This window comes from Peromyscus leucopus, chromosome 23, assembly GCF_004664715.2.
Source record: "Peromyscus leucopus breed LL Stock chromosome 23, UCI_PerLeu_2.1, whole genome shotgun sequence".
Lineage (NCBI taxonomy): Eukaryota > Metazoa > Chordata > Mammalia > Rodentia > Cricetidae > Peromyscus > Peromyscus leucopus.
In genome coordinates, this window is record NC_051082.1 from 16,124,958 (window position 1) to 16,137,992 (window position 13,035).

The following is a 13,035-nucleotide window of genomic DNA, read 5'->3' on the forward strand; positions in this document are numbered from 1 at the left end:
TGTCGTTCTCTTCAGACATTTGAAATGGTGGATAGGAGACAAGGATCAGAAGCAGATGGAAGAGTGCTCAGCGAAGTCAGCCTGGGGAGAGGTGAACAGCTGACAGCCCCACGGGGCAAGAGCTAAGCAGGAACAGGTGAGGCAGAGGGCCGGGCCGGGCCGGGCTCAGGCGGTGCAACACATGCCGACTGCCCGCGGTCCCTCCATTGCCTCCCTGTGGAACAGTTGAATGCAACTAGCAAGGACAGAGATGCTTAGTTGTGTAGTGATCGCTGATGTGAACAGGGCCTGGCTTTGATTCTTAGCACTCCAGAAAATTCTCCAGATACCCAACTCGCCTCATGATTAGTCTGTGTGGACACGCTGGTGACGATGTGACCTAAGTTTCCGTCTGGGCCCAGGTGGGTAAAACTTGCAGTTCTTGTGTAGGTGAACTTATGCATTCCTTTCTCTTTTTGTTGTTTTTCGTTCTTCTCAGGACAGGGTTTCTTTGCATAACAGCCCTGGTTATCCTGGAACTTGCTTTATAGGCAGGAGTGGCCTTGATCAGCCTGGGATTAAAGGCATGCGCCGCCTGGCTTTTCATTCCATTTTCATCTCTGCTCTGATATTTGTATTTCCTGAATGATGCTTTGGGAAGTGTGCTCCCTCTGAGTCCCATTTGACCTCACCAAGTTCTCTTGGCCCTGGTCAAGGTCTGTCCTGAATCAGTGGGTGGTTCTGTTCTGAGAGACTGACAGTCTGGAAACTGTAGAGTGGCTTTTGGGCTCTCTGCAGAGTTTTGTGTCTGTTTTCTAGGGAAGGGTTCTGATGGATTTGGAACTAACAAACACTGGCTGAAGAAGCTTCTGATTGGGTCACAAGATCAATCCTGGCAGAGACCTTAGATGGAGGGACACCTGATGGTTCCACACAGTCATGGTCCCTAAAACAACAGGAAATAGGACAGATACTGCAGTTTGGATTGTGAGTGTCCCCAAATGTGCTCATGGTAAAAGGCCTAGTCCCCAAAGGGCCAACCAAACTTTGAGACACATAACTGAGCCAGAGGAACTCCTTTTGATTGCCTCGTGTATTTTTAGAGTAATGAGAAGCTGGGGGCTGGAGCGGTGGCTCAGCAGTTAGACCACATACTGTTCTTGAGGAGGACCCCAGCTTGGTTCCCAGCACCCACATCAGGTGGCTCACCACTGCCTGTAACTCCAAGTCCACAGGATCTGATGTCTGGTCTCTGTGGGCCTCTTCACTTGGATGCACCAAACCACACATGTATAATTTAAAAACAAACACAAACATCCTAATTTCTCTTAAATACTAGGAAGCTGACTGACAGGATAAATGGGGGTGGGGGCAGGGCATGAGGTGCATTGGGAAGATAGGGAGGAGGGCTGTGGTAGAAATGAGAAGACACGTTGTGTTACACGAGACCACAGGTAAGCTGGCCACCGTCTCAGCATGCCCAGGGGTGTGCCGGTCGAGATAGCTCAGGAAAGACCTGGCATGTGTGTGGGAAACACTAGAATTCTGCTTGAGTCTTGGTTCTAAAGGAGACACCGTTCTCACGACAGAATAAAGGTGAGGTCCCTGGGTGATACATAAGTTAGTTTTAAATTCTTGTTTGTTTTTTGGCTTTTCAAGACAGGGTTTCTCCGTGTAACTGCCCCTGGTTATTCTGGAACTTGGTCTGTAGACAGGCTGGTTCCGAACTCACAGAGATCTCTCTGCCTCTACCTCAGCCTGGCACCTGGCTGGTTTTAAATCCTTAAACCTGTTCCTGTCACATGGTATTGTCTGACTGTTGACATCAGCCACCGTGAGCCCCATACCCCCCACATCATCTTTTTTTTTAACCTGTACACTCCCATCCCTGTGTACCCTGACCCCTTCCCGAGTCCTAAAAGTAAGTCCTATTCTCAAAGTCTTGCAGAGCACAAGCCTGAGATGATGTCTTGTCTTCTGAGCTGTCACACTTGGCCTTGGACGTGGCCGGCCTCAAAAAGAACTACACATTCACCTTGATCTGCCGCAGCAGCCAACTTAATCCTGTCAAACATCTCAAGACCAGAAAAGAGTGAAGTCTAAAACAGCTGCCCGCGTAGTCCAGTCACAACACAGTAAATGGGAGTGGATTGCAGATAACTGAAGATATATCAGAAACCTCCCTGCCAATGGGTGAACACACCGATCATAGGAGACCACCAAAAAGAAAGGAGACACAAGGGGCCGAAAGACAGATGCCAACAGAAAGCAGGTAGTGGTGGTGTCAGTCAGAACAACACAGGCAGGATACACCAGTGTGTGAAAGTGGTATTTGCCCGCCCACGTAGTGTGCACCTTTCTCTAACAGAAGCTGTGAAGGTAGTTTGTATTTTAGGGTGTGGTGAGAAGTGTGGTCTCCACCCATACCAGGGGATGTTAGTACTCATCTCAGAAGGACCCCACCGGAGTGGCACTGTGAACACACATTGGCTCTGTCAGCCATGTGTGAACTACCAGTGAACCCCAGACAATCAAAAGGACTGATCACTGCCAGACACCAGAACATGGAAATGCCGTGGGTTGTATTCTCTGACTCTAGTGAAAATAGAATGAGAAACAGCCAAAAACCAGACCACTGGGACATTTACTAAAAGCCACATAAGGGCTGAAGAGATGGTTCCGCCAGGAAAGTGCTTGTTTTGCGAGCATGCGGACCAAAGTTTAATCCCCAGCGCCCACATAAAAGCCAGGTGCAGCGCATATATAATCCCAGTGCTGGGGAGGTGGAGTCAGGAGGACCCCAAGGGCTCATTAACCAGCCAGCCTAGTGCAAGATGTGAGCTCCGGGTCCCAGTGAGAGACCCTGCCACAAAAAACGGTGGAACATGAGGAAGACGCTTGACATCAACCTCTGGCCTCCACAAGCATACATACATTCACACACACACTCACACACGCATGCACGCACGCAAATAAGCCCATCACTCCAGCTAGACCCCCAGCTAAAGGAAATTGAAGCAAACACAGACATGCTTCCTGTTAGGTTACGACGTGGAGACAACGTGTAAGGAGGAAAGGGAGCTGATGAGATGGCTCAGCCATGAATAGCACATACTGCTCTTTTGGGGGACCTAAGTTTGATTCCCAGCACCCATGGTAGTGGCTCAAAACTCTCTCCAGCTCGAGCTCCAGAGGATCTAGAACCCCCTTCTGGCCTCTGGAGGCGCCCACAGACTCATGCGTGCACACCGAAAAATCTAAGAAGTGAGAGGTTACCAAGGTTTCAGGCTGTATTGCTTTGGGACCCGCGGGGAGGCAGAGCATCTTGGCAGGGAGGGCATGGTAGAGCAAAGCTGCTCACCGCATGGTAGCCAGGGAGCAGGGGGTAGAAAAGTCGGGTGGCACAATACACCCTCAAGGGCATGTCCCTCATGACCCGACAGCCTTAAAGCATGTGGCCTTTGGAAAATACATGGGATTCATGCTGTAACATGCTCCCTTGTTGACTCCATTTTTCCTTTCGTGACCTCTTACCCACCATTTTCACACACACGCACGCGCACACGCGCGCGCACACACACACACACACACACACACACACACACACCCTGTCTCAGTGAAGTCCTGTGATGGCGTAGACAGACTAGTACTCTGGCCATACCTTTCTTCATGCCACCCAGGGTGTGTCTGTGCGTCGTGCATGCCCACAGCCCTGCTTCTTGGGAGCCTGATAAAGCCTTCGAGTGGGTTCCACCTGTTCCTTTGGCCTGGCAGCGCAGATGTCACTAGCTGCCCCACCAAGGACTGAGTTGGCTTCTCTTGTTCAGGTAGGAAGCCAGGCTCCACAGTCGTCCCGAGTGCTGCGTCTTCAGGACCTGCAGAACAGGGCACAGGAGCGGGGCTTCCAGATGACCATGTGACTAGTCACCCTTACCAGGGCCTGCTGGATGCAGTGCAGGACGCCCAGTTAACGTCTGGGCCTCAGGCATGCCGACACCCGATGTTAAAATGATTCCTTGTGAACCAGACTCGGTTAACCCAGGCAGCTGCTTCTGCGCATTTTGTGACTCACGCTGGCAACCCTGCCCTTCCAGAGGCTTCAGGAGGATCCGAGGGAGGAGATGATGTACCGTCACACACACTTGGAAAGCTTCCCTGGAGCTGGGAGACTCAGTGTCCTCAGGAAAGTTTGGTGGTGAGCCTGTGGGAAGGCAGAGCCAAACTGTAGAGGGGCCCAGGAAGAGCAGTTTGGGCTGTTCCCCAGCAAAGGAAGATCCAGTATGCTCCACAGGTATCACAGTTGGGCCCCAGGAGCCCAGGCCTATGCAATGGCAAAGTGTATTTTCCAGGGTGTGAGGCACACACGAGCTAAGCAGGTGAAATCCTTAGCTGCAGCCTAGCCTGGAGTAAGGGACTTGGCTAGCTTTGCCATCAGTTCCTGCCCACCCTGCCTCCTACTACATCACACACACACACACACACACACCACACACACACACACACACACACGACGGCACCTGTGATATTGGATCTTACGGAAATGCTGTCACTGCTCATCAGAGCTAGCTGTCCAGTGTCTGGTCGAGATGGCTGTAGCTAGGAGCCATGGGGACAGTGGATGTTGGCAGAAGCCTGAAGTGTCATTGACCTGGCAGTGACCCCAGAATGCTTCTTGAGAACCCTATTTGAAGGCCCCTGAGCAACGGTCCCTGGCAATGCCAAGACAGGCTGGGGTGACCTTTGCAGGGAGCCAGGCAGGCCCCGCCAGAGCAGAGAGTCAGTTCCTGTTCTCTGAAAGCAAATATTGACAGTCTGTGACTGAGGGTACTTGTCCCTGGCAAGGAGGCTAGGCAGGGGTGGAGCCGCTGCCCAGAGTCTCGGGGGGTTGCAAGCAGGGCTGTGGCAGGGTACTCTAGAACACGCTAGTGTCTGCGCTGGCATGCCTGCCAGCTGGGGAGCTGGAAGCTGGCCTTTGTCCTCGGCAGGACTGCAAAGCAGAAAACCTGGGGTACAGTTCCCAACTGCATCTCTACCACTTTCCATGGCCTTCTTTGGAAACAGGTCACGGGGGAAAGTACTGGTTTTAATTCTTTTCCTATTACTTATCGTTCTTATTTAAAATGATATTTTATGTAGAAGTGCTCAGTGGGCATGTTTATCTGAACCAAGAAACCAGTTCCCTTCAATGCACCAGTCTCTAGCTGGCTCCTGGCGGGCTGGGGACCCAGGCAAGAGTACAAATGTCCCTCCCCCAGAGGCCTACTCCATTAACTTATAACTCAAGCAGACAGTGCAGCCAGGGATGAAATACACTCTAGCCATTCACTGTGGTGGTCCCTGCAGAACGACCTGGAGGGCTGTGACTGCAGACAATCCCCCAGCTCCTGGTGCTGTGTGCCTGGCCTTTCCACTCCTGCTGATGTGGCTTCCCCAGACCGCAGCCTGAACTCCGGCCACCCCCTCCCACACACCACTCTGGATAACCTTGAAGGCGTGTTCATGTGTGTGCGTACATGTAGAAGTCATGGGTCAACTTTGGGTTGTCGCTCTCCACCTTGTCTTTTGAGATAGGCTCTCTTGCTGAAACAGGTGCTCACTAAACAGGCGAGGCTGGCCGGCCAGCGAGCTCTAGGGATCTACCTGTCTCTACCTCTAGCACTCCAGTTGTAGATGTGTGCCACCAAACCCAGACATACGTGGGTCCTGGGGATCTGAACTCAGGGCCTCGTGGTTGTTCAGCAAGCATGTATTAGCTGAGCCATCTCCCCATCCCCTGGCTTGGATTCCTCTCCAGAGTGGCAGCGTCAGCCAGGTTCTCCTCATTCATTCTTTCCCTGGCACTCCGGCATCGGATGCTTAGCAAAGTTGATGGGCTGGCAAGGTCCTCTGGCCCCTCCAATAATCGCCTCTGGATTTTGACATGAGCTTAATACGTGATTGACTATTAATATGCAGACTGATTATTCAGTGGCTGGAATGATCCCCATGGGTGGGGAATAATGAAGTAGATGTGTTACTTCAAAATTGTGTTTTATTTACCATCGTTACTTCGTTTTGAACGATGTAATGAAATGAGCTGGCAGCCCGTGAGCTAATCATAAAGGAGGAGAGGGAGCCTGGGACTCGCTCGTTTTCTGTTTCCTCCATGGGAAATAGAAACCCAGAGGCTGCAGGCTCACAAGGAAGCAGCTGAGTGCCCATCACACTCAGGGAGTTCATACCCTCTCGGTACTTGAGGGATTTTTCAAACACAAAGGAGCCTTGGAAAGTGTTTGTGTTGTGTTTTATAACAAAGCCGACAGGGCTGAGATTATAAAAGACTTGGCCCTCAGGTCCTGTTTCAGCAAGCGTGGCTGTTGCCTTTTTTTATCTGCTTTAAGACCAAACAGGCCCCTGGAAATGCTCATGGTGAATGTGGCAAGTTAAAGACTCACACTGCCGACTGGGACAGAGCTGGCCATGTGTCACATGATGGGGAGGGCGGCCGGCTGTGAAGCAAAGAAAGGCAGTGTGCTAAGGCCCTCCTCCAGGTACAGCGAGTTGGTATCAGTCCCTCCACCTTGGGGGAATGACTCGGGGATGCTTGGCCGGATGCTCTTACTGTGTAAGAGTGTGTTTCGGAACTGCTAAATGTGGGTCTGGGAACCGAACTTGGGTCCTCCGCATAAACTGCAAGCAGCGCTTGCTCTTAGGGCAATGAACCATCTCTCCAGCCATGAATAGCATTGCCTTTGGCTCGAAAAAGCCCAAGTATGTGTTCCAGAAAAATTGAGATGGTTCTTCATTCTCTTTCCCGACTTGGCCTTTTGGTGACCAGGTGACGACGAACTGACCCAGAGGGCCCTAAGAGGACAGAAGCGAAGGCTCTGTGTCTCCTTAACTTGGCCACTACAGCCTGGGACGGGAAGTTCCAGCATCCAGTGGTGGGAAGTTCTCCTCTGCAGGCTGCCGTGTTTGGAGTTTCCTGAGCCATTTGTGGCAGAGCCCGAGGCCTCTGCCTGCGTAGTGTCCTTCCACCAATGAAAGAATAAACAGGCCCAGGAATGCCAGCCACCGGGAAGATCAGTGGATGCCTTTCAGAGTGAGGGGCAAAGCTAGCTAAAATCCAGGCATTCCTTGTCTGCTTTGTGACCTGGGGTTCAACCTCCACTTGTAGATCTACAAGAGGCGAGCAGCACTCTGTGAGGGGGTGAAGTTCAGAGAATGATGGCCTCCTTCTTGCTCTGTATGCTTGGCCTGCTGGGAACAAAAGACTGCCTGCCGAACCACTGTAGAAGTACAACCAGCGTGCTTCAGAGGGAAGAATCCCATCGAGAGCTTCCTTATAGAAGGGCTTTAAGGGATGCGTGGGCATTTGCCTGCCGAGAAACTAGAACTGGAGCTGAGGAAATGGCCGATAGGCAGCCTTCTGGGGATTGGCAGAATGGCGTTACAGTCTCTCTCTGTGGGAATGTAAGGCTGTGGGTATTGCTGGGGTTAGGAGGGCCTAAGTAATGTGAGGAGAGAGAGAGCTGGGCGGGGCCTTAAGGGGCTCCCTGTGTGTGGATCTGAGGCTTTCTGAGGCAGCTGTGTGCTGAGGATGAGGGAGTACAGTCAGCGCATCCCTCTTGAGTCGATGCTGGCCCCAGGTTCCAAGCCACCTTGTGTCCTGCAGCTCGGGGGGGGGGGGCTGCCTTTCCACACATGGCGGAAGCAGAGAATTGACTCTCACAAGGCATCCCCTGACCTCCACACATGGACGTCTGCAAATCCGTACTCATGTACACATACGCTAAATAAAACATAATTTAAAAAAAAGACCAGGTCATTAGTCTGTGCAGTTCCAGATTTTACACCAGCCAACTCTGCTATATTTTTCCCTAGTATTGCCCTTCTAAAACTTTCTATGAATGGCGTTGAGCTGGGTATAGTAGTGCCTGCCTATAATCCCAACCTTCGGAAGGCTGAGGCAGAAAAGTCGTGAGTTCAAGTCCAGCCCGAGCATCAGGGAAGCGGGGAGGTGCAGAAAGAGAACCTGTTTCCAAAATTCACAAACACGAACTAGAATCGGAAGGCTTTTCATACATTGTGCTTTTGCTGGTCACCATGCTGGGCATGAGCCTGGTCCTGTCACTGCCTAGTGACACTAACTAGTCCATTCCCAGAGTGGGTACTTGGGATCTGGCTTCCTTCTGGCCATTTTGAGTAGAGCTACTATGGGCGTCCCTGTGCAGGACTGGGGGGGGGGGGGGGGGGGGTGGCTTTTACAGGCATCTGTCAGTCAAGCTCCTCACAAGGTCCTCGGATGTCACCCTTCTAACGTCTCTTTTAACCTAAATGTAAGAGCTGATCAGATTCCCCTGGGGTGTCCATAGCTCCTGTGACCCAGCTAGTGTCTCTGCTCCTGAGCCTTGTGACCTTACTGGCTCACAACTGGGACATCCCATTCACCACCCGGTTTCCAAGTGTCGTGGCGCTACCACGTGCAGCCACGAGGGGGCGCTTGTTCACCTTGTAAGGTTCAAGCTCTAGCGTCTGCCGAGAAACACAATGTTCTAGCAGGAAGTCAGTCTTAAGATTTTTTTTTTTTTCTCCCCCTGGTGTTTTTTGTTCTGTAGAATTTAACAGTGATGTTTGTTCCGTTGTTCAGTGTTTACCGAATACCCACCGGGTCTCAGGCATTGTGCCACACACCGGGGGCGGCACAGAATCGGAATGCTTGCTGCCCCTGGAAACTTGCTGGGACAATAGCTGATGCCCAGGTGGGTGGCAGCTGGTGTGGGCACCGTCCAAAAAGCAGTAATATCAGGAGTGAGGGGAGCAATACAGGAGGTTTTGGAACGTAGTAGATATGTTTGGAGAGGCTGAAAGGGGGTGAGTCCAGAGCTGAGGAATGTGGGCAGCCTGCCTGTGGAATGGCATTGGGGCTGGGATTACAGGGAGAGCTCAGAGGGCAGAGGGTGCCCTTCCACACCCACTCGGGAGATGGCAGGGTCTTCATTATTCAGGAGTGACACGGAATAATGACTGGAGATGAGCTCCGAACACTGAGGGGAGTGGACAAGACCGTCTGAGGAGAGGACAGCTCGTTCTGGAATGTTCTTGGAGCACTCTTATTTTGAAATGTTCTTGGAGCACTCTTATCTTGAAGTTTGGTTTTTAAAGCCACAGACCTTTGTATTACATGTTTTTAGGAATTATCTTGGTTGTTTTTCCTGCTCCAGAAAAGCATCACCCTGATGCTGGCTAAATCCCGAGGAGATTCTATTTGGCACCATTGTTGACAAGGTCCAAACTCAACCCGAGAGAAGTGGGTCCCCTTTGGATTCTGCGAAGGTGGCTGGGAGGCAGAGAGAGGGGTCAGTGGGTAGAAAACCCTCAGAAGGAACAGCCTGGCTGGGCATTTCTCCTGAAGGTAGGCAGGACCACCAGACGTTAAGGAATGGGGAGGGAAGGCCCCGTCCCTGGGACCTCACAGGACTCTTACCCAGGGCCAGCCTCTCTTCCTTTCTCGGGGAAAAGTCCTGTCTTTGTGGTTGCACTTTTCTGGTTCTTTCAGAGACAGAATCTCACTCTGTGGGCTCAGCCCTCAAATCTGTGATCCTCCTGCCTCAGGTGTGTGCCATTACACCCAAGTCCTAAACATTTTTTTTTCTCGGCTTTTTATTCTTATGTGTCTGTGTGCATGCACGTGCACACGGTACCCACGGAAGCCAGAAGAGGTGCCTCAGATTCCCTGGAGCTGGAGTTACAGGCGGTTGTGAGCTGCCAGATGCGTGTGCTGGGAACCGAACTCAGGTCCTCTGCGAGAGCATCAAATGCTCCCAACCACTGTGTCCCCTCCAGCCCCACCTAAACCTCCTTGAAATCCAACACCAGCGGGCAGAGTGTGACTCATAGAAATAAATGAAGTGGCCGGTAAAGGACTCCAGCAAGCTTTCGTTTCCACCTTTGCTGAAAGAAAGGGTGTTAGTCACTTAAAATAGACTTCCGGAATAAACAAAACCAGGAAGTACTTTCAGACCTGTTAGTTAATAAGCTGGTTCGCTTAAGTCCACAGTGGCTGACAGAAGCATTACCCTCCCTGCTCTATTAAGTTTAAGGTCAAATGTTTCTTTAAAAAATAAAAAACAAAACAAAAAACAAAAACAAAACACTTTTTTGCACTCCCCCTTTAAAAAAAAAAAAAAAAATCTCCTTTTTTTCATCAGTGACGGGCAGTCCAGCCCCAAGCCTGGGTTTGAATCTGTTCTGGCAGAATAGATAAAAGACTTTAGTTTCCCTCACTACGAAACAGGGATAATAATAGTGCCATTCACAGCATGGGGCCAAGCAAATGTGTGCCAGGCCTGGGCACGGTTCCCAAATGCTGCTCTGGTTGGCATCATCTCATCATGAGTTTGCTTATAGAAGATGAAGGGCAGCCAGTTGATTCCCTGTTTGTAAATCAGAAGGGACGTCCTCACTCTCACGCGCGCCCGGGAGGCTTTGACGCCGACACTCTTGGATCTCTCGGTGAAAGGGACTCCACGGCACTGCTCAGTCCTGGAGTTCCAAAGGCCCCGTCAGTGCTGCCTCCAGCCCTTGGAGACCTCCTGCCCCTCCTCCATCACTGTGGACGCTGGCAGCAAGATGTGCAAATCTGCCCGGCCCGAGGACCCAAGTTCGATCCCGGGAACCCACAAGGTGGAAGGGGGAGGAACAAGTTGTCCCTCTGACCTCCACACGTGCGCCATAGCAAATGTGCAGCTGGAGAAACGTGGAAGACGAGGAAACAGGCTCCCTCCGCCCCATAGCGCAGGCGGAGATGGAGTGAGCTCCATAGGAGGCCGGGGCTGGGCGCCATGGCCTGAGCGGCTGCCAGAGGCCATCGCTTTGGTTCTGTGAGCACTTCCTGTCTCCTGGCGCAGCGGTCCTGGTGGGTCCTCCAGGCTGGAGTCCTCCTCGTCCCGCTGCGCACCTGGGAACTGTGCTCCTGCATCCGCTCTGCTCTCCGTGCTGAGAATAGTTATGCTTCATGCTGAGTATTCCACATTTGCCATTTCACTGGCGTTTAAACTTCTACAGATCTCACACACGACCATTTTTCTTAGATCTTAATTTATTTCATCTTTTTTTTTTTTTTTTTAACCGTCTGACTCCATAGCCCTGGCTGGCCTTGGACTCCCAGCATCCCCCCTCCATATCTCAAGTGTTGGGATTACAGACATGAACTGGCCCCCTGGGTTAATTTGGTTTTTGTTTTGTTTTGTTTTTAATGTGTATGAATGTTGTATGTATGTAGACATGTATGTCTGTACACCGTGTATGTGCCTAATGCACTCAGAGACCCCAGAGGGGGACATCAGATCCCCTGGAACTGGAGTTATAGGTAGTTGTGAGCCGTCCTTCGAGTGCTGGACATCAGACCTGGGTCCTCTGTCAGAGCAGCCAGTGCCCTTAACCAAATCATCTTTATAGACCCCGGACTAACTTAATCTTATGATTAAGCAAATATCTAAAGACATATCTACTGTCGGGAGGTGTTTTAATGACTAATAAACAGTCAAAATAGATGAAATATTCTACATTTCATGCCACAGAAATTCAGAACTTCCTTTTAGTAAGTAAAGCTTTCGGGTGATGCCTTTAATCCCAGTACTCAGGAGGCAGAGGCAGGTAGGTCGTTGTGAGTTCAAGGACAGCCAGAGATACATCGTAAGATCCTGTCTCAAAACAAAACAACAACAACAAAAACCCAGGCCCCAGAGATAGGCATGGTTTTATCAGTTGTCCCTGACCACCCATCACTCAGGGTGATGAGTTCCTGTCATGGTTGCTGCTACTTGAAAATTCATGGACACCTGGGGAGAATGGCCCTCTGGAAATCGGAGAAATCCCTCCAACTCACCCGAGTGCACAGACAGCATTCTGAATTATCTGGGCAACATTTTAGGCCAGTCAGGGATATTAACTGTGAGGAACAGAAATGAACCAGGCTGACGTGAGAGCAGGAAATGTCTGGGACGATATTAGGCAGTGCTCAGAAGTACCCAGAGAACCAGGATGTAAAATGGCAGAGGCAAGGCCCCTGTTCAGCACAGGCCTCGTCCCTGGACCCTTGTCCCAGCCTCTGCAGGCATATCTCCACTGACACTTGCTGTCCCTCCTGGGCCAGCACAGCTTTGTCACACTCCCAGGGATCCAGCCCTTGACTTATCAAAAGTGGCCTTGGCGGCTCTGATCAAGCTCCGTCTTGATGATGAGTGGCTCAGAACGGTAACCATTGTGCTTTCCGCCCCGGAGGCTGCAGTCCTCAGCATCTGGCAGTACCCAGTGCTCAGTACTTTCAGCAGCCATCAGCACCGTGCTCTCCGGGGTCCTCAAATGGGATCTGTAATTCTCTGGCCTTGTATGGCTTGTAGCCTCACGGTTACAGCCAAAATGCTCCACATATCCCCCTTGTCACGTAGCTGTCTTCCCTCTGCCTCTGTGTCTTTGGGTCCAGGTCTTAAGATGCCAGTCATTGACATTAGTCCCTCACTAGTGTGACCTCATCTTAATTATACTGTATCTCTAAAGACTCTGTACCCACCGAAGTCAGACTCACAGGTTCCTGGTAGAGTTGGGGGCTGGGGGGGGTGGCATACAGTGAGGTACCAGGGCTGGGCTGGTACCTCATTTTCTCCCACCAGGTCCTATCTCCCGTGTACTAACTTCCTCCAGCCAGGACCCACTACCCCAGTGACCTAACTTCATCCCATATAAACGCCAGGTCCGATCCCAGGCTGTGGGGACACCTACACATCCCTCTTCATTCGCCACCGTGGGCGGTGGGTCCCCACCTCTCAGCAGGACACACTGAGGGACTTGGCAGCAGAGAGGCTACCCCTCTGCAGTCTGCAACAGCAATAGCATTCACAGCCACTCTGTCCACTGGGAAGGAAATCCCCAGTAATTAGGAAGCGCTTCCATTCCTGATGTGCTGCGGCTCCTGCTTCTATTAACTTATCTTCATCTCCAACAATTAGGAGGAAATGTCGAATTAATGGCTCTGATCGAACTCTTTCCCCCAGAGGACTTGCAAGGCCTACCAGT